We start from the raw sequence: 21,813 nt of genomic DNA, 5'->3' as shown, positions 1-21,813 counted from the left end.
GGAATCCCTGGGGTAGGATGGCCCAGGTGAACTGTATAGAGAGTAGAGTATCAGAGTCAGTCCAGGTGAAGGCAAAGATTATCTTGAGATTGAAAGCTGAGAGAAATAGAGAAAAAAGCATCTTGAAATCCAGAACTGGCGAGTGGGAGGTTCCTGGAGGGATAGTAGAAAGAAGTGTGTAAGGATTAGGCACTAGAAGATGAAGAGGGACCACTGCGGAGTTAATAAGTTGGAGGTTTTGACCAGGTGATAGATTTCATTAGGTTTTTTTAACAGCAAGTGTAGGGGTGTTAAAAGGAGAAGAGGTGGGGTGAAGTAGCTTTTTCCTTAGAAGGTCAGAGATGATAAAGTCTTCTAAGACTCTGGAGTGAGAGAGAGTACTGAGCTTGGGTAATACACCTGGAATCTTGTAATTGGAGGACAGTGGGGGAATGGTGTTTGGTAACAGAAGGGTTAGGAGCGTCCCAGAATTGGGGGTCCACCTGAGAGGCTGGCAAAGGAAATGACACGTTGGAATGGAAGGTTGGTGTTAGGAAAAGATCCTAAGATGAGCGCCTCCGCTGGCACAAAGAAATCCAATTAGGTCAGATCAAACCGAATCAAAATGTCCATCATTTTATTAAATACAGTGCTCTCGGGTGGCTGAGCTCATGGCAGGGAAACAGGACAGTGGGGAGCACATGCAAACCTAGAACCACGTGTCTCTCCTCTGGGAGCCCACTGAAACACCCTGTGGGAGTGGTTCTGACCCTCCACCATGGAGGGGTCAGGACCTGACATGCTGGGATTTGGAGTCCAGACTAATGCAACTCCCAGGTCAGGGGGCTGGGATGGATGCCAGGGGCTGGGGCTACACTCCAGACTTAACAGTTGGGAGGCTAGGAGGAGGAGAGGATCTGTTGGTGAGTCTGGGCTGAGGCGAATGGAAAGAACAAACAAAATAGAAGCTCCCACTTAGCTAAAAGATCTCATCCCGTAAGAGGTACTGGCCAGGTTGGCATGACTAAAAATGAATGAGTGAGGTAAATACCCCTAAAAATGCAATTAAATGATGGGTTCTGATGAGGTAGATAAGGCTATCCCCTACCCAGACAATAAAGAAGCTAGAAGGAGAGGTAGGTCCCCAAAACTCCCTCAGTACCAAGTATGTGGCTCTGGTGTCCAAGAAAAAGGAGATGGGCCATCCTGATACTGTGATATTTACCAGTGGCTCCCTGTTACAGATGTCAGTTGCGGTCAGGTCAAAGGAGCCTGGGCAACTTCAATCATCCATGGACAGACCTAGAAGGTCAGTTTGGGAACTGTCTGGGTTTGATGTCTTCATGTCACAATGTACACAAGGACAAGTGACTGCCCAGTGCCCTTCCCTATGGCACCTCAGACACAGTCTCATGGGGCCAATATGAGGATTAAGACATGCTCAGGCCCAGTGCCCAGTTTTATCACATTTAAGACATGGGCCTGTTTGAGCCCCAGAGGGCAAGCACAGACAGAATAGTCAGATGCGTTGGCCAATTGGAGGCCGTGGCTAGCATTTGACAGTTGTGATTACGGGTTTTTATCATTTCTTGCATGGTACACCTTAAAAGACAACTCTGCCTGTGGGGTCAAGGGGCCCTTCTCCAGATGCTTAAGTTTAGCCCTACTGTTGGGGAAGATCTGAGGGAAAAAAATGGGTCATAAGGAACTGTCTGCCCTCTGGGGTCTCTGAATCTAGGTTAGTATATTATAACAGAGCTTTAGTGAGGCGTTCTAAAAATGCAGACAGATTTTCCTTGGTATCCTGAATAACCTCTAAGAGTTTACCCCAGTTTACTACTTGAGTGTAGCCTTATGGAGACCCGCCAGAAGGCAAGTCATAAACTGGTCTCTAGCTAAATTACCACCTAAGGTGTTATAATTCCAGTGTGGATCCTACTCAGGGACTGCCTCTGCCCCAGGGTGGAGAGTATGCTGCTTTAGTCTGGTGAACTTCATCTGCATGTACTCTGGCCTGCTCCCAAACTCACCTGTGCTTCTCAGGAAGTAGATTATTAGATCGGATCATAAAAACATCATGAAAGGTGAGACTATAAGATTGGGTAATGTATTGGAATTGCTTTCTGAAAGAGGTAGAATTAGATGTATAAGAACCCAGTTTTTGTTCTATGTGAGAGAGTTCTGAGAGCAAGAAAAGAATGTCTACCTAAACCAGCACATCCATACTGGCTACCTCTCACAACAGGAGAACTGTAGTCAGCTTGGTTTGGTCAGGGTTGGGTTCCTTAGTAGCACTCAAGCACATAAGAGGAGGGGTAAAAGTGGGTGCTAGAGTTGGGCAACTGTTGCGGCATGGCACCAGAGAGAAGGAAGGATCCGGAGGGGCTGATGGAGCAACTGTGTGTGTGTGTGTGTGTGTGTGTGTGTGTGTGTGTAGAACTGGAGAGGTAGAAGTATCTGTCTGCTGAGGTCAGAAAGGTGGAGGTTCATTAGCAGGGTCCAGAGCAGAAGCAGGGTGTTGTTCCTCCAGTTTAGATAGCGTAGTCAGGAACATGAGAGCAGGTCAAAGAGAAGCCACATAGCTGCTGCAGGAGACAGACGCTGGATACCGGACATAATCTTACTAGTGGGCCACAACCATGTGGCAATACACAGATTAATAGAAATGGGTTAATTTAAGATGTAAGAACTAGCTAGAAACATGCATAAACTAATAGACCAAGCTGTGTTTTAATTAATACAGTTTCTGTGTGGTTATTTCAGGTCTGGGAAGCCAGGACTGAACAAGCAGTCTCACTTTGGGTCCAGGTGCTTATATGCTCACTCAGGGTTAGGAGGAAAGTAGCTGAGAGCATGCCTGCCACTCAGCACCCCAGCCTGGGAGAGCATCTGGATTGGGTCTGCTAGGCATACACAAATAGGAGAATATGACAGATTCCCACCACCATACACAGAGATATTTCCAGGCTGTGCAGTGCACTGCATGGCAGATTTACCTTTTACTCAGATTTAAAAAAAAAAAAGATTTATATGCTGCATGATCCTACCCAGAGTTGAGGTGGTGAGGACAACTCCCACTCAGCAGTCTCAGAGGCAGTGAATGGACCTCTGCCATGTTGGACTGGGCTGAGTCAAAAGGCAAAGAAACCTTAGTCCTAGCCATGTCACTAAACATTTTAAGAAGTGTTCCTGGTCAGAAAAGTATTGCAAATATGCAATAAAGACAAATTCAGGTGAAAAAGGTCTCTAAATGGATCACAGTGTTGGGTAAATGTATGTAGGCTTGGGAGAGAGAAGACTATTGACAGTTATAAAATAAAGTAACTGTTTTTTTTTAAAAAATAAAACAAAATCTTTAAAGAGACAGAGTACAGAGACTCATAGATTGAAGGAATAAAGAAAAATAAGCCACATAAAGATGGAATATACACAGAGAGTCTGGATTTGCATATGATTGTATTTTCTTTGAATTTTTTGACTGTGAATGAGCTAAGTACAGAGAGACATTTCATGTATGGGCTGCTAAGCTAAACCAACATATATATTTTAAAGGTATCTTGACTTCAAAATTTGAGTCTACAGATATGTTGCTTTGGAAAAGAGGTTCTGCTTTTGTTTCCACAGAGGATGAGAGCCTGTGGATTCCTTCCAGACTAATGTGGTTTGATGGAACAAGATCCCCTGAAAGGTCTCCATAAACCCCTAAAATTTCTTTGCACAACAAAAAGCAGGAAGCAGTTTGGATAGAACTATGCCCAAATTCCAAATATTGTTTATACATGCTTGTTTACATTTAAAGGGGGACATTATATAGAGATAAATACTTTGCATTGGTATGGATTACAGGACTGGGTGGCCCAGAACAAACAAGCTGTCTCTGTCAACTGCACACAGATCCCTTTCAAAGACACACCTACTTCCTTCAACTAGACCTACCTCCCAACATTTCCACCACCTCTAAATTACACTCAAAATCTGATGACTAAGTTTTCAACACATAAACCTTTGAGAACATTCCAGATTCCAGATCCAAAGTGAAACATATGTAAATCATGAATATTCATATTAATGACATAAGGCAAAACACACTGTTTGTGTGTATGTGTGCATATGCATGCATACATGAGTGCATGTGTGTGCATGCATTTGTGTGTGTGTGTGTGTGTGTATGTGTAGGACATCTCCTGGCTCTAGTTCACTCAACTAGAAAACAGTGTTGGAGGATTTAAACATGCCTTTCCTTGCTTTGGAATACTAACCAACACAGGGGAACACTTTGAAGGAAATCTGGTTTAGCTGGACCCTAAATGAGCTGAGCCGGGCCCACCAGGTCTCTGCATCCACCAATAGTAGCTAACACTACTGTGGCCTGCCTCTTGGTATGCCCTTCCACTCTGATTCTGAAAGCTTTCAGATTTCTGCAGTAACCAGTCTTGAGGACTCAATGACTAGTTTTTTTTTCCAGTGTAAGCACGAACTGAGTGGGGCTGAGGAGTAGAGTGTGGAGAAGCGGGTATTGATACTGGGCACTCAGGATAAACAAGGAAGCCCCTGGGATCAACAGCTACCAACCGTCATGGCTGATATCTTGCAAACCTACTGAAAGAGAGGCTTAGCAGACTGTTCTCCTTCTAGGTGACCCTTTCCTTGACCTCCCTTTACAGAGCCCTTCCCCAGGAGCCTGACCTCAGCACTATTATTCCTGTTATGTGTTTCCTGTGACTGCTGTCATTCACTCATCAAGCAGAAATTTACTGACCACCTATTATGTGCCAGATACAATCTGTACCCCGGGGCTCCTATAGTTAGCAGGAGCCTAGAACATTCCTTGTCCAGAAGCCTATTTTCTGACCTGGAGGAGAGAGGCTGTTGGAAAAATAAACTTACTTTTTATACAGAAGTGTCTGCGAGACAGTGTCAGTGGCGAATTAAAGAACCCAGGAGGGCGTGCCAAGAGGACAGTGGGTGGCTTCCACCTTTGGTCTGCAGGGCCTCTAAATATCTGGGGTTTTCTTTGTTTTGTTGTGCGTGTGTGTGTGTGTTTATGGTCTGGGAGTATAGAGACAAGATGTCCTGTACCCTTGGCCTCAAATGAACTAAGCAGGGGAGGATGACCCTAAATTTCCAGACCACTACACAAGGCTAAAATTGTGTGTACTGGATCAGGTGGGGGTTAGGGGTAGTGCAGAAAGGTCTGCCCATGCAGAGGCCAGAGGAGAACATTGCTTGTGGGGATGCCAGGTGTCCTGTGCAGCTACACCCTACTCTTGGCATGGGTGCTGGAGACTTGAACTCAGATCCACATGGGTACGCAGCCAGCTGAGCCATCTCTCAGCTAAAACTGTGTTCAGCTTTCTCCAAAGTGAATCAGTATTTGACAAACAGATTCTGTTTCCCCTCTAGAAAATTTGCTCCCTCTGAAAGCTGGACCACAGAGATGGTAGAGGAACCAGCTCCGCACTTTCCCTGTGGCTGTACTTACGTTGAAACCTTGCTGACAAGGTGAATATGTCGTCCTCCTCTATCTGCTGCAGTTTTAAGAGCTAAGCAGCGAGCCCATCCTTCTCATCAAGTGCTCAAGCACGCTGGAACCTGGGTGACCTGCCTAGGAAGGTGGAGGGGGTTGGTGCCCATGCACCCTCAGCACCCCACAGAAGCCTTTGCCTGTAGCTCTAGTCTGTGGGGTCCTTTCTCTGGCAGAATTGCAGAGTGGTCACCTCCTGGAGTTCTTGGCCTTGGCCCCACCCCCACCCCAACACTCACCATGTTGAATCCGCAGTGCACAGGCTAGCATCTCCCCAAGCTCCAAGGCTAGACCTGGCTATTTCCTCTCCACTGCCTGTGCAGCTCTGGGTGTCTCTCAACTCGACTGTTTATCTGGATCTCTGCCCGTCTCCTTGCTCTGCTCTCAAGCCAAGATAGTTCCTCCGCCTCCCACCTGGAAGTCACAGTCTTAAGCACAGCATCCCTAGCACCCCCCACCCAGTACCCAGAAGCAAAGGTACCCTCTAGGCTCTGAGTGACAAGAGCCAGGCCTGAGCAAATACAGAATATCTTGCATCTTTGAGGAAAGTTCACCCATTGAAGAAACTTTCAGAATCCAGCCTCAGAATGCCAGGGTTCAAATAGTAGCTCTGCTGGTTTCTGATTCTCTGGTCTTGCCATTTCCCATTGTGAGAGCTACGGAAGTCTCTTAGTTTCTCCAAACTTGGGAAGAAGAATGTAGGCTCTAGGCCCTGCAATGTACCGGCTTAGCAGTGGTGGTGGTTCAGGTTCATGCATGTAATTGATTTGATTGAAATAAAGTTAAAAATTCAATTCCTTTGCCACATGTCAAGGCTCCAAAACTAAAGGCAGCAGCAGCCGTCAAAGGAAGGTCAGGCAGTACCACACACACACACACACACACACACACACACACACACACGTTGCCCACCATGGGCATGCCACGATCATGATTATGGTGTCTTTTTTCCCTGACCTTTCACCTCCTTTACCTCAGTTCCCCTTTCTCTAAAATGGGCAAAGGGGAACTGATTCTATCCGTGATTCTCCCCCAACAGCCCACCCAGAATCACAGGGTCTGACCCTTGCTCCAAGACGGCTGGTTTGAGACTCCGTTTTCCCACATAACTACCCGGAACCACCTATGAGGCAAGAGGTTGCTGTTACTCCGCAGGTGCCTCCCTCAGTCCAGTAGCCCCAGGCCAAGAGATTAAGCTTGAGGAGTGGGAGAAAGTTGAAGAGGTGGGAAGAGCTTGCCAGGCCCCTGCTGGGAAAAAAAAAAAAAAGGGAAGCCAGGGTGCAGGTGTCAGGCTGCACGTTCCAGCCCTCCCCAACCGCCCACTGTGGATCTGGCCGAGCTGAGTCTCTTTCCTGCCCAGAGATTTCTGGGAGGGGTGTGAGCTGCTGCACGTCTGTCTCCAGTCGGGCGGGGCTGCCAGCACCACCTCTCACCTAGGTCCTCAATCCAATGGCCTTACGCCAGTTTGAGAAGGCAGCTGTGAAATAGGGCTAGTAGGACAAACACACCCAGGACAGAGCCAAGGGCCCCCTTGAGGTTCTGAAGCTGAACTCCCAACCCCCGCCTCCTCCCCGCCCCCCCCCCCCGCCCCCTTCCCCCGCACTCCTTCAAGCGCTGAATCAGCAACAAAGACTGTCTCTAACTCTATCACCATGCTCCTGGAAAGGGGCGACCTGGGCGCGGCTCTCCGATCTTGCTCCTCAAGTGTGGGCTTGCAGATCTTCAAAACAGGCCAAAGCTGTCTCTGCCTGTCTCTGGGGACCTGGGTCACAAACCATGCAGGAGACAAAGTCCTCTCGGTGGAAAAGGGGGGGCTCTCCAGCACTGAAGAGGGTCAAGTAACCCCTGGTAGGATTTGGAAGCTCCTGATTCCCCCTTGGTGCTGCTTCTCTGGGACATGGGTGCTCAGTCTAAAGGACATGATGGAAGTGCCACCTCCCTTTTGGTATGACACCGAACCTGCTCGCAGCTAGCTCAGGCATGGTCAGCCATCATTTTGCTCTTTGACTCACTTGCCTGATTATCTCCACCCTGGGCTGGCCCCTAACTTTTTCCTCAGGAGGTAAGAACTTCACTGCACAGGAGGTCACTGAAGATTCCATCAGCAGCAAGCTGAGGGCACTCAGCTGTGAGAGAAGAGAGCAGCTAGGCTGAGAGGCAGGCTTTTCTGCCATTCGTTTTCATGGCCAGATGTTTCAGCGAAGGTGCCTGGCGCAGAGGAAAGGACAGATGTGTGGGTCTGAAGGGTGGTGGAAGGCTATTTGACATGTGTGGGGAGCAAAACAAACTCCTGTTCCTTCCTGGTTAATACCCAGACCCAAGAGGTTACTCAGTTTCTTGGACTTGGGATGTAGCTCAGTTGGTAGATTAAAAAAAGAAAAAGGAGAAAAAAGAAAAGAAAGGGAAGGAGAAGAACGGAAAGGAAAAGAAAAGAAAGAACAAAAAGGAAAAGAAAGAAAGAAAGAAAGAAAGAAAGAAAGAAAGAAAGAAAGAAAGAAAGAAAGAGGGAGGGAGGGAAAGGAAGGGAAGGGAAGGGAAGGGAAGGGAAGGGAAGGGAAGGGAAGGGAAGGGAAGGGAAGAAGGGAAGGGAAGGGAAGAAGGGAAGGGAAGGGAAGGGAAGGGAAGGGAAGGGAAGGGAAGGGAAGGGAAGGGAAGGGAAGGGAAGGGAAGGGAAGGGCCAAGACTGCTCTTAGGTACAGGGGAGGAGAACGTTTATTTCAGATATGTAGGAGAACATAGCCAGAGGCAGAGACATCTGGGAGGATCCAAAGTGGACTTGATCAGACTGAGGTGGGCCACGTGGGAGAAGAGAAGGGGAAGGGAGAGAGGGGAAGAAGGCACAGCCTAGAGGGTAAAAAGGGCAGGTGACAAAATGTCTGGATTATATAGGGAAGAGCCTCTGGGGGAAGGGCAGCCAAGCCCCTAGCTGGCAAGTGTAGGGTAGAGGGTGGGAATGCCATATAACAGGCAGGGACTGAGGGATGCTGGGAAAAACCTGGTGGCCAGGTTCACTTAGATATGTTTATATGTTTATATGTTTATCCCAGGATTTGACACTAACAGTAGCATCGAAGCCCTGAGTTTGATGCCTAAAACCACATAAACTAGGCATTGTAGTGGAATCCTGCAATCTCAGCACGTGGGAGGTAGCAGCAGGAGGATCAGCAGTTCAAGGTCATCCTCAGCTAGATACACCAAGGAGGCCAGCTTGGGCTACACAGTACTCTATTTTCAAAGGGCCCCTTTCTCATTGATCTGTCTCTTCTGATTTTGAACATCTTCTAAAGACAGTACACAATGACTCATCTCAGCCTTCTTCTCATGGGCCGGCCGATCCTTAGCCTTCTCTCTGGTAAAGGAGCCTCCTTTCGCCCTAGGCTCCACCACCTCAGGCTTGGGCCATCAGAAGTTCTGGAGGGTTCCCAAAAATGGCCTGTGAAGAGGGTTTATTAATCCCTATGTTGCTCAACACATTGTGCCTGACTGAAACCAAGGAGAATGTGTTTCCTTGCTGCTCTGGAAGGATCAGTTGCTTGAAGGGGGTGTTTCTTGAAAAAAAAAAAAAAAGAGAGAGATGTTGCCAGGACCGTCTCCACTCTGTGGGCTCCGTGGAGATCCACTTGCTAGCCACTCCCAGCTTCTGGTGGCCTTTGCATGCTTCCACTAAGCATCGTTCTTCCTCCATCTGCGAGCAGGACCACAACCAAGAACCTGTGGTTATCTCTCCTTTCCCAACCTCCCTCATACAGGAAGTATTCCTTAGACTGCTGCCACCAGGGTGACTCAGGGCCATGCCCTCATCTCAGGACCCTTAATTTAAATGGTCTTGTTTAAAGTCCTTTTTAACCATATAAGGTAACACATTCCCTGTTCTGGGGTGAGGACACAGGCTTCTATTTAGGGGAGAGGCATGGATACAGTTCAGTCAGCTATGTAGCCATCAGTCCAGTGAGGGTCCCCAAGGCTTTGCTGGCTTTACAGAAAGTGGCATTCTGCTCTCTTGGGATCTGCTGCCCACAGAGTACAAGCCAAGGCTGCTGAAGAACCTCTCCTGTGACTGCTTGAGGGCAGAGTGCCCAACCCTGAAGACAGCAAAGAGGAAGCAGAGCATGGCATGGGGCACAACATACATGCATGTGCCTATATGCATGCATTCATGCATATACTCTGTACACCTACATAAAACATGTGTGTGCCCATGCAGGCATAGACATGCAAATACACACACACACACACACACAAACATGCAATTGTGGGGTATTCTGAAGACAGGGAATAGCATCACAGTGCTTGAATCGGCCATCCCTGCATCTTCTAGTCCTTCCGTAATTTGGTCACATGAGATGCTGCTGCTTGCTTTCCTCAGGGCTAGAGATGGGCTGAGATGGGAGGGAAGAGGTCTCAGACTTGTGTGCCTGTGGTTCCATTCATAGAAAGGTGCTGGGCTCAGAAGCAGAGCTGAGGATGTAGCATCAGCTCACCTTCCCGCCTGCAGACTCCTCCACAGTCATCCTAGATCCCTGGTCTTGCCTGCACTGCACATGCCCCTCTGTGCCCCATTGTGCCATCCTGCTTTGTAGTCTTGGGATCCCCTAATTAGCCTCATCCATCATGCAAGGATGGGACCTAGCTCCTGGTTTTACTCATTCCTCCCTTCAGAGCTCTGCCCACATCTCTGGCTCCCATCTGGTGCTTACGCTAGACTTCCACACGAGCTGTCCCTGTCTCTGAGGATGCACTGTTTTGTAACACAAGAATGTGAGGCTCCCGACTGTGTGCCCACTGTCACCCCCTAGTTCCTGTCAAAGCCATTCCTGGAATTGAATTTGGCCCCTAGCCTGGAGCTGCTCCCAATGTGACTAACTATGCCCTGCAGGGGCACTGCCCTCCCAGGGACAGCTCTGAAGGCTCCCAGTACCATTCCTAAGAAGGCCTCCCATTGGAGCCACTTGACAGAGTCTAGAATATTTCCCCAAAACTGGGTAGCCAGGCTGGCTGTGTCCACATTCAGCCACAGTAGGCCTTGTTGCAGCTGTGCATTTTAATTCTCCTCTCTTCTTCCCTCCCCAGTCCTTTCTTCTCTCTAGTCCTCTACCCTCCCCTCCTAAAGTCTCTCTTCACTCCTCCCCTTCCTCCCTCTTCCTCCAGCTCTCTTTCCTTCCCTAGTTTCTGCTGCTGTCCCTCATCTTCCTCCTTCAATTCCCTACTCCTTCTCCCCAGCAGCCCTGCTCTGGGTTCACAACCTGTGATTTAAAACCACCTTAAAGTCTCCACTTAGCCAGCTCTGGGGAAAGTGGTGCCTTACAGAGCTCTTTTAAAAACAGAGCGCAGACTCCAGGCAAGGCAAGCAGCAGGAATCTAAATGACTATAATTCTGGTGTCCGTGCAGTGATAAGACTGACTCTTGGGTGGCTTCTGCTCCATGAGTAATGATGGCGTTAGGTCATAAGACCTAAGTCCCCAAAGTGGAAGGTCAGTGGAGCTTAGGAGAAGCCAGGAGCCACTTGGAGTCTGGGGAAAGCTTCCAGGAAGTCCCTGAGGGTCTGGATCTGAGTTGCTGGGAAGAGCAGCCCAGGAGAGGCCAGGGATGCAGAGACGCAGTGGTCTAGAAATGACTAGGGATTAGGGAGGATGGCTTCACTGCTCTTCTGTTCTTATGAGAATGGTCCTGATGTGCTGTCAGACTCAATAGAGGAGTAGCTGACTTTAGCTGAGGCCAGAACAAGTTTGCGGGATGGTCTGTGTGGCCTTTGTACTGGCAGGGAGGTTGTGCTGGGAGTCCTCTGGTGTAGGGTGTCAGCCTTCTAGTGAGACTCACTGTTCCCCTACAGGTGAGATGATCCCTAATTGCCAAGGCTTCAGGTGCATGAGTTGAGACACCGGAGGGAATTCAGAGCTGTCCAGGGCACTGGCACCTCTCTGCGCCCTAAAGAATGGTGATAGAAGCCACTCAACAAGTTCCAGTGTTGTGTGATAGTTCAGTCCCATTCTGACATAAATCTTGCTTTGAATCAGAGGGCGGAGCTAGCTACTAGCTGACTAAAATCAACCAGAGGGATTTTGGAGGACTGAGGACAGATAGAGAGACAGGAAGTAATAGGATGGGGCTTAGAGAAGATCTCAGGTGTTTTGGATGGAGGAACAGAAAGATAGGAGGTCATTGGTTGTTTCCCTGCTGCTTCTCTGATCATTCAGGTTTTTACCCCAATATCTGACTCCAGATTTTTAGTGATTAAAAAATAACTAGAAAACGCAGTATCTGGGGCCAATGTGGGGTGCTATTTCTATGCAGAGTTTTTAATCATGAACACCAGTCAGCTCTGTTCCACCACTCTCTCCCAAATAACAACACAGAGGCTTATTATTATTTATAAATGCTTGGTCCATAGCTTAAGCTTGTTATTAACTAGGTTTTACATCTAAACATAACCCACATTTCTCATCTAGCCTCTGCCACATTTCAGTACTTTCTTTCAGCATGGCACATTCATCTTGCTTCTCTCTGTCTCTCCTGTCTCTCCTTGGGACTCCTCAGACTCTGCCCTTCTTCCCAGCATTCTCTCTGTCCCCCAAATCCTGCCATCAGCCAGTCAGCTCTTTATTAACCAATGAGAGTAATGCACATTCACAGTGAGCAGAAGGATTATTCTACAGCATTTCAGAGCACCCACACATTACATGTGCTTTATCTGTGCACCTCATTCAGAGATGTAGAGAGGGAGACAACAGAGACAAACCTAGGGTCTCTGGTTACAGATGAAAGATGAGCTACTGCAAAGTCAGCCCTGGCTTCTGTTGATGTAAGGTGTTCAGAAGGCATTTGAAGGTTGACATCATCTTTGATGACCTCGAGAGATGAGGGACACTATTAGGAACCCTGACTTCTGGGGCTGTGTGTCCTTCTCGGGGTCCCAGTTCCCATCTGAGGAATATAATTGTAGGCCACCCATTATCAAGCCCTGCCCTGCTGGAATCTGGCTAATGGGAACAAGCCTTGGGCTGCAGCTGGACTCCTTGATCAAGGTGACAAAGTCAGGAGCCACCTTGACTGACAGGGAAAGCGCCTTTGTTGTGTTTGGGGTTGGGCCTAGGTCGGATGGGCTAGGTGGGATGAGAGCTAAGTATAGAGATGGAACGAAGGAGGGCCATTCTTTTGACTTGGAAGGCTCCTTGGTGGGTGTCTCATTCAGGGAAATTTCCAGAAGCTTCTTGCAGTTGGAAGAACCCCAGTTTTCTTGAGTCGCCTCACCTACCTCTGCCTCTTCCCTCCAAGCTTATTCTCTGGCCAAACCAGAATGTTCTCATCCATCAGAATATGCCTTATGTTATAATCCAGCTTCCTTTTCCTGCCCCTGGAAGGTCCTCATCACCATTCTCCTCCCTCAGGTAGGGCCTGCTCTGATCCTACAATCATCACCTTGCACCCTGTTTTGTGGGAAATTAGATGCTAAGTAAGTGCCATGCATTGTATGTGATGTGTAGGACCTGTGATTTCTCCTCCCAACTTCAGGGCTAGGCTCTTGATCTCTCTTAAGGTCCAGCCTTCAAATGGGCACTTTGGAAATGCCTGGCCAGCTCATTTGCAGACATAGAGAACAGCACTAAGTTGTTCCAATACCGTGGAGTTGCAGTGTCTTTCTCTAGCCCGGTGGGACCTCCTCAAATGTCCGTTACCATTCGGGAAGATAAGGAAACCATTAGTGATAAGGGCCTACTAGGGTCTGGGATGTACTGGCTGGTACCACGATGTTATTCCAGAACCTGAACATAAGGCCCCAGCAGCAACTGAGCAGAAGTGAAACCAGGACTCTGGCCAAGGGAATTCTAAATTGGATACCAGGGCAGTGACTCAGCCCCTTGCTCTCAGCCCTTTCTTTTTGTGTGGGACCCTGGGAACAGAATGGCACCTTAGGGAGATAACAGCTTGTGATGTCAGGGGAGTCTTACCGTCTAGAAGTCAAACTATGCCTCTATCTTATTTATGCAGTATTCTGGAATCACAATTATCTCTGGAAGTCTTCTGAGCTGCTGAGGATAGAGTTGAAACAAACCACACATACATTCTACAGGTCTGGCTGAAGACTGTACCCTTCCATGTCTGGCTGCTTCACTTGTTCGACCTGTATCACCCTACACTGGGGGCCTGCCACAGTACCCACGCTGCTCCAGTCTCACCTAGCACATTTCCCAGTTTCAGTGTGGAAAAAAAAAAGATCATATTCCAGGGACCCACTCACCTTGGACGGATCCAGGCAACTGGTAGACATTACATCTTCTCAGGGTTAAATCCTAGTCGTTTGGGTGGTCTCCTGATGCCTGTGTACACCCATGCCATCAGCTCATCAATGTGGTTACCAATACCTACACCCTCTGTAGCTTCATCTCCTTACATCTGGTCTCATGACTCTAGCCATACTGGCTTCTTGCTGGTCCTCCAATATGTCAAACACTTTCAGACTCTGGGCCTTTGCACCTGCAGTTCTCTCTTTGCTAGAGGTCTTTTCTATCTCTTTTATGAGTTCTTTTTGGTAGTAATGTTGTGAGCACTGCCGTTCACATCATAGCTGCCCTCAGACTCCTTTGCCTGGGAAAGTGGATGTAACACTGAGCAGGTCCAGTCTGGGACTTTGGGAGTTTGCTTCCCACCTGTGGAAATAACCATGTGAGAGGTTTGGTGTTCATGGGAAGCCTGTGCCATGAGGAAGCTACACTGCTGGAGTATCCCTCAAAAGGGAGGGATGCATGAGCAGAAGATGCCATCTTGGTCCATCTAGTCCCAGCCGGTTCACAGAGAGCAAGAAATCCATCCAACTGAGCTCACCCTAGGCTATAAGGCTGGGAAGTGACAAATCCATACTGTTCTGAAAGATTGTCCTGGGAGTGGTGGGGAGTAACTGAAGCACACACACACACACACACACACACACACACACAGAGAGAGAGAGAGAGAGAGAGAGAGAGAGAGAGACTCCTTTCCTGCTCCGTTTTCTTTCTCCATTTTGCTGGTGTCCCATGTGCAAGCTGTTTACCTCATTGTTCACTCGCCATGTTGCTTGGTTGCTACTTAGAATATGGTGGACCCCACAGGGATGATGCTTTTTTCTACTTCATTTTGGTTTTCAGCATCTAAACCAGAGCCTGGCCCATAGCTGGTGCTCGACAAATCTGTATTATAGTAGTATCCAGTAACTTTGCAGCATTACACACCCCGTAGGGGGAAATCTGTCCCTTCTGCATTATGAGCAACCTGCATGTCAGCAGTCCTTGTGGTGGTGTTAGATCGGTGAAATGTCCCTGTGCCACACGAACACTTGGGGACCAAGGGAGCCCACTCTTGTCTGCATACCATGCTCCTCTGGGCACACACTCACAGAAGGTGAAAGCAAGCGGATGATCTGCTAAGCCAAATGGTCAGGTCATCCCCCTTTGCCTTTGAGAGGATGGCTGTTTGGGGGTTTATGTGTGTACATGTTGTGTTGGCACACCCAGAAGAAGGTAAGCATGAGAGGGGCTGTGCATGCCCGGGCATTAGGCCCACACATCTGATCTCATTAGGCAGATTACTTTCCATGCTTTTCCAGCCTCCTGTTCTGTACCCCAGGCCAAAGGGGAGGTGACCTTGACGCTGCAGCCAAAGCTAGAGATCCAGATCACACATATGTTGGTAACACACTGCCTAGGGCCTCTGTTGTGGGGATCTGGGCTGGCATCCCAGAATCTGAATTGCTATCAAGCATTCTAGAAGTTACTTTGGAGGAGGAAACTCTGGGGAGGGCTCCCCAAATGTGCTAGTGGTTAGCAGTTAGGTTCCAGGGCCCATGGAACATCACAGTAACCTGGAAGCAGCTTGTCCACACTAGAAGTTCATTCTCTCATGGTCTAGAATCTAGAATTCTGAAAATTAATCTCATCAAGCTAAGATCACGTTGTCTGCTGGGCAGAATGTGCCCTCTCCCTGCTTCTTGGGGCTATGGTGGCATTTGCTGTGACATGTCACATCAGTCTGTGTCTTCCTCTGTGGTCATACTACCTTCCCTCTTCCTCTGCCCCCCTCTTTTCTCTATGTGGTATATGTGTATGTGTATATGATGTGTGTGTGAGAGAGAGAAAGTGTAGACATGCATGTGCCATGCTGTGCATTTGGAGACCAGAGGACAGCTTTCTGGAGCTGGTTCTCACCTTTCCATCTTGTTTTTGAAGCAGGATCTCTCTTGTTGTTTGTACAGCTGCACATAGTAGGTCTAGTTGGCCTTTGGCTTCCAGTCTATATAGACTCTCCTGTCTATGCCTCCCATTTCCTGTGGAAGGCTGGGATTACAGATGCATAGTACCTCATCTGCCTCTCTCTCTCTCTCTCTCTCTCTCTCTCTCTCTCTCTCTCTCTTTCTCTCTCTCTCTCTTGGTTTTGGTGTTTCAAGGTATAGTTTCTCTGTGTAGCCCTGGCCACCCTGTAACGCACTCTGTAGACCAGGCTAGCCTCAATCTCAGAGCTCTGCCTACTTTGCCTCCCGAGTATTGGGATTAAAGGCACGTGCCACCATACATCATACCCACCTTTATCTGACTTCCTATGTAGATTTTTATTTTTGCTTAAACCGAAGTTATCAAGTTTGCACAGCATGTACTTTTGCCCACGGAGCTATCCCACATTAGGGTACTTTCCCTCTACAAGGTCCATAGCTTGATCATATCTACACAGAACCCTTCACACACCATCAGGGAACGCTACTTGGATATCACTGGTGGGCTATTAGTTGGCCTAATATGAATGTTTTCTCAATTTCTCAGCAAGAGAAATGGCCCAGAGAGATTGAGGGAGCTTCCCCAAACCACAGAGCTATTCAGGGACCCAGTTTGGAACCACTTTAAAAAAACAAAAAACAAACAAACAAAAAACCCCACCAACTTCCACTGGTGTGTAACAAAATTTATAGCCTCAGACTACTTTTGTCTAAGACATATTTGTGCATGAGGCTATGCACATGTCATGGTGGCCTGTGAGGCTCACAGAACAAGTAGTGGGAAGCAGTTCTCTCCTTCCACAATGCAGGTCCCGAGTGTTGAACTCAGGTCCTCAGGCTTTGCAGCAAGCCCCTTTACCTCTGCTCTCTCTCTCTCTCTCTCTCTCTCTCTCTCTCTCTGTGGTGTGTGTGTGTTGTATATATTTTCCTAGTCACCATGAGGTGACTGCCACTATGTGTCTTATGCCATCTCAACAGGCCCAAATTGACAAAGGTCAGGTGACCACAGACTAGCATCCCTGAAACAAAGAACTTAGTTAAACCATTTATTTTTTAAGCTTATTGTCCTGGTCATTTTGTCGGTGTCAGAAAACCAACAGACATAAACGTCATTAAAGCTCCAAGGGTATGACTTGTGAGACCTCTATTCACCCACACTACACAGAGACTCCTATGGATTGCTGTGTCTACTTAAGACCATCGCTAGTCCCCATCCCACCTGCATTTCATCTAGTTTCAGTGCTGAGGGATAAATGTGTTAATGGCATGGGGGTCTGAGTCCAAGGCTGCTAAATTTGATCTGCTACTTGCTACTTTGTGGACACTGCTCTGACTTCTCAAGGCAGTTACAATGGTTTAGTTTCAAGAGACAGCACCTACCATATATCTGAACCAAATGACAAAGGAAATTTGTTAGTTAAAAGGGAAGTAAAAATTCTGCAGTTGGGAAGAACTTCAAAGAAACTTGATCCAGAACTTCTATGGCTGTCAACAAGATCTACTGTCTCCCATCTCTGTCCTATCTTTTCTTGTGTTGGCTTCATCCTGTGACTCGTTCTTCTCTGATCATAAAAGTACTGTCAGCAGTAACCTTGACTGCATCTTTCATCTTTCATATCCAATGGAGGCACCAAGATGAGCCAGGCATATGTAAGCTTTGGAGCCAGGAACATAACATCAGACCTCACTAAAACACAGAATGCACTTGACCCAAATTTACACACACAGCAAATTAAGATAACCAAGTCCCAATTAACCCAGGTAGTACACTCTACCGCACACTGTCTGCCTGATTCACCTTCAGGATAGAACATACAGTTTCTTTGCCACGAGCACTGTCTGAGACAGTCATCTGCTGTGAACCCCATCAGCAACTTCAGATGGTCTCCTTGTCTGAGGTCACTGCATGAACATATGCAATAGTTAACAGACACAAGAGAGACAAGGCTGCAACCCTTTATCTTTGGGTAAGTGACATTTTATTTCACAGGTCTCTTGGGCATAGTAATTAAAACTTAAAACACGACTTTTGGCTCTCACATAATTAACCTGAATTCTAGAAGAGTCCAAAAAAAGTTCAAAGGGACAAAACAGCTGCTCCGAAGGCTGGGCCTGAACTCTCAAGCACAGATCCTGCCCCAGCCTCCCTAATTGCTAGGGTTGCAGGAGTATACCACCATGCCCAGCTTCCACTCGAGCTATGATCTTTGGAGCGCGTGAAGGGGCAGGTCCTGCAGACCTGAAGTTGCAGGATCTCCATAACACAGGACAACCACCGGATGTCTCAGAGGAGCTCAAGCGAGGGCCCAGAATCGACAGTGTAGCAGAAACCAGAGGCCATGAACCAGACCAATAACTCATTACAATGAACACTTGCAAGCAAAATGTACAGACTAAACGGTATACTGTGTGACTACAGCTTCCACAATGAGATTTTTATTTTCTTTTAAGTTTTATTTTGTTTTATCTTGTGTGTGTGTTGGGGGAGGGGATTGCAAAGGCAGAAGGTGGGATTCAAAGAGACGGGAAGATGAGTGGGATCAAGACGCATGATGTAAAATCCACAAAGAATCCATTAAAAGAATTAAAAACAACAACAGCTGCCCACAAGGAAATGGCTACATCTATATGTTTCTCCCACTTACAAAGGAGAATGCAAGGTGACAGAGAGTGACATTCTAGGAGGAACTATTTTCTACAAGGGTGAGATGGAAGGTACTATTTTGTGGTCGCTGAGGTCTCATGTTTAACTGAATACGGGGACACAAAGACACAGGCTTTCTGTCCAGACCTCACTGCAGTCAGGCCAGCCCATGGGGCTCAGCTTAACTGTGATCTGCGGCTCGTGAACAGAAGTGAGAAGTGCCATTTGTGTCTGTGACTCCAGAGACCACAAGATCAATCACTATGTTCTCTGCCAGGAGCCCAGGGATCACGTGCTGGGTGGCCTGGGTGAGTCACCACTGTCACACCCTTAGCTGGGACTGTTGGAGTACTAAAAAGAGCTATGCAACCTTTTGAGCAGGACCGACTGAGCCAGACTGTGGCAGGAGACAGGAACTCCCGTCTCCTTCTGCACTGTTAATTTGGTTACCGTTGAAGCAGCTGACCCTGTATTTCATCCCACAGACAGCACAACCCTTCATTTACTAGGAAATTGAAAGAAACCCTCCCAGCCTCAACTCTCTAGGGTTCCAGGGTGATTCTGGTGGCAAGTCTCCCTTCAGAATCAACTGCATCCCAGTGTCCAGGGACAAGTGGGCACCGTGACATTGTGTGACAATATCCACCCTGTCCTCCCCTGGACCATGAACCCAGGTGGGTAGGGATGTGGCCAAGTTCAGAGTGGTGACTTCTGTCCAGTGTCCACCAAGAACTAGCACCTGGCAGAGCCACCTGAGCCTTCTCTGTGAGACAGTACAGCTGCATTGTTGTCCACAGCCAGTGGGGGACAGATGTGGGTGTCACCCAGCAGGCAGCCAAGCGGTGACAGTCCGGTGAGAATTTGGGTCCCCATCTCACCCCCATTCCTCTCCTGCTGTCCACCCAGCCGCACCTGGGAACTTGTTAGAAATGGAGGTGAGATTCAATTTCTCTTTCTCTCTATGGCTATGAGTTATCTTAGTCCTGTCATGCCCTCTTGGTCCCTGCGACACTAACTAGAATCCTGAGAAGTACTGTATGGCATTGGCATTTGGCTGACTACACACAGCTATCTAGGCTAGTCTTACAGTGGTGCCCGATGAATGCCGAAGATTGGGATATTGTCTTGGGTTTCCTTCCTGTTCAGCTCCTAGACACAGATTCACTAACCAATAAGAGGTGTGGCAGGGTCAGATGCTAGCAAGCAGCCACTTGTTTGGATCTGCTAGTACATCAACTAAAAGAAAGAAAGGGAGAGAGAGAGAGAGAGAGAGAGAGAGAGAGAGAGGATATTATTTCTAACTAGAGGAAGAAAAAAGAATTCAAACTAAATATTGTTTATTGCAGTATGGCTTTCTTTTTTAAAGCATAGCTGTTTATTCATTCTCAGCATCTTGATGAATATATATCATTATCAAGTGAAGACAGTAACGCTCAGAGTGATTAGGTGACTTCCCCAGGATCACTCAGCCCACAACTAGGGTCCTATAGTTACAATGCCCCTCCAAACAGTCCATGATAGAGGAAAGAACCCACTGGGGTGAAGAACAACAGTAAAGCCCTGGGGAAACACTTGCTTTGAAACTTCACAAACCATTGAACTGTAAGCTTGCCCCACCCTCCAAGTCACACCTTTCTGGCTGCATTCACTTCAGGCCCCTCTTCTGCTCTCCTGTTGCTCCCCGCCCCATGCCCTTCCCATATTTTTTGACATTTGGCACCTTGTGTCCCCTTTGGGTTCCTCGTTCCCAGTGCTTCCCTTCCTCTGTTTTGGCAGGCAGGATCTATGACCCCTGGCTTGAGCACTTGTCACAGATCAGAAGGCCTTTGTCCTCTGGGTCCTTCTCCCTCTGGGGTGATGCTGCCTGCCATAAATAGGGTATAGGGTTGGTTCATGAAGTTCCTTGCTGGGTGGAAGTTTCTGACAGTGTCCTGACTTTCCAAATTCTGCCAAGCAGTGCTGCTTGTTCCAAGTCTCCTTACCCTGACTGATGTCTTCTGAGTGTCTCTAACTCCAAATTGTCAGGCTACTTAATCTTGTGCTGCAGGACCTCTGGTCTGTGCGTTACCTAATAAATAAATTGCTAATAGAACAAAAAAAAAAAAAAAAACTAATGTTTTCGGCCTTGTTTTGCACCATCCCCAAACGGAAATCTCTTTTAGGGGCAGTTTAAGAGATGGGAGCATTCTGTGTGGTGGCTGTAGAGACCCGCAGATGCATTTGACATCTTTCAGGCTGTTGCTAAGGAGACCTCAACTCTCTCTCTCTCTCTCTCTCTCTCTCTCTTTCTCTCTCTCTCTCTCTCTCTCTCACACACACACACACACAGAGAGAGAGAGAGAGACAGACAGACAGACAGACAGACAGAGTCCTCAGGAATCAGCAGAAAAAACCTACAGACGTATCACAATAACTGCAGGCAGTGACCACAGGGGAATGGGGATTCAGACACTACTTTTGTGTGTAGGGACCAGCCCTTCTTTGGAATAATCATATAAACACAGCCTGTAGACCAAATAGCCAGATAGATGGAAATGGTCAGGTCTTGTCTTTTCAGGAGCCTGGGATCAGAGTGGCTCATGGGATGGTCATCACAGGACTGGGAGGTCCGTGTGTGTTGTATCACTGTCCCGCAATCTCCCTAGAACAAACTCAGTGGGAGTTTCCTACCACTATCTGGTGGGGGATCTGAGCCAGGTGCTCTTCACCTGGTTTCTAAATCCTCCAGGCAAACACAGTAAAATGACACCAAGACCCAGGGGTGAGGGGGTAGGGGGAAGGGTGGTGAGGGGGAGGGGGACAGTTTCAGGGCTACAGCCTGAATAGAATAAACACAGTTTCAAACCTGGCTTCTGACCGGTCCTTCTAGGCCTAGTTTCAGGGCCTAGCAGGACTGGGTACTTGTATAACTTTCCCTGGGAAAACTTGGGATATTCAAGATAGGGCACTGACAGACTGAAAAAATGAGTCTACCCAAGTCCAGCTCGGTGAATCAGTGAATATCAGGGCTACCCACAGGAGCCTGGATAAGGGTTACCCCCAGGAGCCTGGGTGAGCGTTATCCACGGGAGCCATGGTAAGGGTGAGTTCAGGAGCATGGACGGTGCGCTACATACAAGAGCCCCAGGTAATGGGTTACTTACAGAAGCATGGATAAGGGGTGACTCACAGGAGCATGGGTAACTGAGGTAATTGCACCGCTAAAAAGTTCATTCCAGCATGACTGGCAATGTTGAAAAGATATGTCCCTGGAGTCCTATCCTTAATCAACTTCTATCTCTTATACACTCCTTTGAGCACCCCAAGACCATGTGCACTCCGGGAGCAGCAGGAGGTGATGCAATGAGTCTGTCTGTTGCAGACTTCATTGCCATGACTACAGGGCATGGCTTCTGTCCATCACCGCAGTCCATAGTTCTGTGTGG

The sequence above is a fragment of the Chionomys nivalis genome, chromosome 17 (assembly GCF_950005125.1).
Source record: "Chionomys nivalis chromosome 17, mChiNiv1.1, whole genome shotgun sequence".
Classification (NCBI taxonomy): domain Eukaryota; kingdom Metazoa; phylum Chordata; class Mammalia; order Rodentia; family Cricetidae; genus Chionomys; species Chionomys nivalis.
Note: the sequence above shows the minus strand (reverse complement) of the source record.